The sequence below is a fragment of the Canis lupus genome, chromosome 16, assembly GCF_011100685.1.
Source record: "Canis lupus familiaris isolate Mischka breed German Shepherd chromosome 16, alternate assembly UU_Cfam_GSD_1.0, whole genome shotgun sequence".
NCBI classification, from domain to species: Eukaryota; Metazoa; Chordata; class Mammalia; order Carnivora; family Canidae; genus Canis; species Canis lupus.
In genome coordinates this window covers 51,558,408-51,562,334 of record NC_049237.1, presented here as the reverse complement: position 1 = coordinate 51,562,334, position 3,927 = coordinate 51,558,408, and the positions used below count along the sequence as shown (strand labels likewise).

Here is a 3,927-nt window from a genome sequence, read left to right as displayed (position 1 = left end):
TAGTAATGCCAAACATCTATAAGTTATTTTTTGGGGCCTTGGAATTATAAACACCCTACTATATCTAATGGTGTTGTCTTCCATTGATTCTGTCTAAAATTTGGTGAACCATTTTGATTAGTTGCATATTTGCTCTCTATGTTCCTTCCTCCCTCCTTCTTCTCCTTCACTTCTCTCTCTTTCCTCCCCTGCCCATCATCATTCCTCTCTCTGATTTATCTATGTATTTCCTTCATATTCTGAGTTTCTGACTTTGTTCTTTGTAAGAAACCAAAGAAAAAAATTCTTTTTTATCCAGCCAATAATAGTTCTGTACAACCTGCAAATGAATGTTACTTGTTTTCCTGCTTCAGTTTCTTTCTTATTTCTATTACCTCATGTTAACGTTTGCCTCTAAAAATGGCATCCTTTTGTTTTGCCTCTCTGCAATTATTACATAGAAATCACTCTATATGCATCTTTTTCTTGCGAAATCAGGAAGATTATAGCATATATTTTTCTGATTCTATTAGGAGATCATTGTAAATATTGTGCTCTGCTGTATCTATTCAACTCTAGCAATTGGTGCATATATCAGGTGGCCCAAAGCCCTCAATATTCATTTCTGCCTGCAAGGATGGTATCTGCTTCCCCCTCTATAGAACAAAACTCCAGGTCATTTATATGTGACCACACATCACTTTAAATGTGACACTTAACAGATTTCTATGTAATACAGGTGTCCTGAGAAAATTTTGGTATTTTCCTTCTCTGTCAGATTAACTGACTTAACTAGAGTTGGAGTGTTTCTCTGGTTACACACTAGTGTTAAAAACCACACACACATCCCAAATTTCCCGAGTGTGTTTCCTGTTTGGTATTTTCCTGCTTGCAGATCCAGGGTTGAGAATAAAATAGAAATATTCCCCTGTATTTTTTTAAATTTAAAATCAAGATTTCATTCACACAGCATTGTATTTGGATAATAGCTACTGATTTTCTTGTCAATAAACTGAATTTTACTTAAAAATAGGTTTAGAATACTGGAACTAATAAAGCAGAAAGGTTAAGAACATGAGTGCTTACTTAATTCAAGAATGTGCTTGTCACTCCCTCCCAATCAATTAAAAAAAGATATAATCTAGAATCTTTGCTAGCCTCTTCACCAAGACACTGTGGTATGTGTAAAGAGTGCAAAATTTGAACCAAAGAGACTTGGGTTCTAGAATTGGCTTTGAGTATATTTGCTATATGACTTTGGATTGATACCTACCTAACTTTAATGATTTTCAATGTATTATTTTTCTTTCTCATAGAAGTGTGTATTTTTATGCTAGAAGATCATGTAAGTACTTAGCAGAGTATTAACACTCAATCCTAGCTATTAGCTAGCACTGGTTATGTAATGTTGTGCATCAAAGTATATTTTAATAAAACAATTGAAGAAAACTTTATACATATGTCTAGTGGATCACCATTTTAAGAAAGGATCTAGGAGTCATGTATAATGGCATACTTTAATTTATTTCAGTGTCATAATCCTGTATTATAGTCAAATGAAACGATTTTATAAATGATCAGATAAATTCAGTCAAGTATATGAGTTGACTTTCCTTAGTGAATGAATAAATGTGATACATTTTTAACACTCTTCTATAAACTTAACTTTCATGAATAGGTATTTATTGGAATTATGTTTAAGTTTATAATAATGAATTAACAGGAGGAAATAGATGTAGAAGATCCAAAATACATGGACACATATCATATTGCATCTCCAATATTTTGAATTGTGAGTGTATATATGTGTAGTTAATGTGTGTGAATGTAGGTGTGTGTGCGTGTGTGTGTGTATTTATACACATACCACCATATATATTTATATATATATAAATATATTTAATATGTGTATGGAAAACATTCAATGTGTATAGTGGGGGGAAACTGGGAAAAGAGTTGTAAAAAAGTTTAGGTTTTTGAAAATTAAGAATACTGAGAGAAATTAATTAAAATATATATTGTTTGTCAGGAGAAAAGCAACAGTTAATGCTTTAACTTAAATATAACTCAATATGCTTCAAGGCTTTGTGGATGCATGTAATGTGAAAAAACATGTGAAATTATGTTTTTTACACTTTAGATTTGTAGAGGTCTTATTTTTGTAATTGGGTCAATCAGTTGTGATTATTTTAGCTTATTGGTATATTTGCCAGAGTTGATATAGTACAGATTATAATAGAATTAGTTTCTTTCAAACTTTATGGTTGAAATCCCAGTAGCCATTACCAGATATATACTGAGCTTTTAGACTGTTGATGAAGAAGCCATGTGTGTTGAACCATCGCAATGAGTGATAAATATGAAATATGGCAATAATTAATTTTAATTTTCTGAAAATTATTCTTTATTAAAATGACTAATGTATATATGTATGTATACATAAAAATGCATGTGTATAGTAATATATACTAGCTTTTGTCTAAATATTAAGAGGTCCCAGTGAAGAAACCTTAAGGGACATAACTCCTGTCCTAGTTCCAGATCCTGTAAAGGTGAACCCAGTGGGGCTGACTGGGGAGAAGAGGAAAGTTTATCGAAAAAGGAACTGTCTGAGAGAGCATAGAATTTCTAGACATGGAAAAGAGAGAAATAATCATTGGTTGAAAATCAGTTAAAATTTTTTTTCATCTGAAGAACGAACAAGACAAATATAATGGAATCCAATTCTCAGAAGGCATCAAAAAGGAAATTTTAAAGGCATTTCTTATACAACCCAGCTATTCAAATTAGCTTATAGTCATTTCAGCCTTTCCAAATCAAGTTTTATTTTATTTTTTAAGTTTTTTAAAAATTAATTAATTAATTAATTAAGAAAGAGCATGCTAGTGAACAGAGGGGCAGAAGGAGATGAGATGGTAAGAGGATCTCCAGCAGACTTCTCACTGAGCCTGGAGCCTGATGTGGGCTCAATTCCAAGACCCTGAGAATCATGACCTGAGCCAAAATCGACAGTCAGATGCCTAACTGACTGAGCCACCCAGGTGTCTCCCCCAAGTTTTATTTTAACTTTCAAATAAAAAAAGAACATATTGAAGGCATATGATGTAATGCTTTTTTAACTGAGCCATTGAGGTGCTCCACAATGCTTTTATTTGAAATAAAAGATACCTTAAGTAAGATGGACATTGTAATAAGAGTTTTGTATTAAGTACACCTTGAACATATAATGTAAATATTATTCCATCTCTCCAACTCAACTCCCTATACACAGTCTATTTTTCCAGTTTGTCTCATACTTTTATGATTTCAGATTACCTCTGATACTATTCCAGGTTTGAATGCCTTTTCATAAAATAAGTTTGTTGAATGTTTGAACCTATCCATATCTCATGAAAATTAATGCCAAACACTCATTTTCTTCAAGTCACACACAATAACTGTGAATTTTCCAGTAATTTTTCACTTTTGCTGAAAAAGATACTAAAATCAAGGAGTTGGTTACTAATTTAGCTATCTTTTTGTATCTCATAATGAACTTAATGACACAAATTGCTTTAAATATGACTATGAAAAATCACTCTAGTGATGTAAATTGTGTGGAGGAGAATAGCTTCAGGTTAGAAAAATAATGATTTCTCATGACTTATGAGAAAGACAAAAGCAGTAATAAAATCTTAGAAGGAAAAAGCACAGGCAGACAGGGGACTCTGATCAGTGAGGCATCCAGGGTGGTGTGGCTCATAAAGATGTTTCTCCATGGGGATTATTAATGACAATAATTCTTTGTTATAGCATATTGATTTCTAGCATATCTATCCCTTGAGTCCTGCAGTGAGGGAGGGAAACAGTTTACATTATAATTGTCATGATGACAAATATAAACGAAAAAAATATTCTTAATAGCTTATAGGGGGAAAATCTCTTTTTACATGGTGATCATGAGTGTGC

The 3,927-nt window shown here is 32.3% G+C and overlaps 1 non-coding gene across 1 annotated transcript; it reads left to right on the top strand.

Annotated features, from left to right (window-relative positions):
- The first annotated feature begins 2,473 nt into the window (after positions 1 to 2,473).
- On the top strand, positions 2,474 to 2,597 carry LOC119874736. The gene has a single exon (XR_005371758.1). It is a non-coding gene; the product is annotated as a small nucleolar RNA SNORD22 (small nucleolar RNA).
- The last annotated feature ends 1,330 nt before the right edge of the window (positions 2,598 to 3,927 follow it).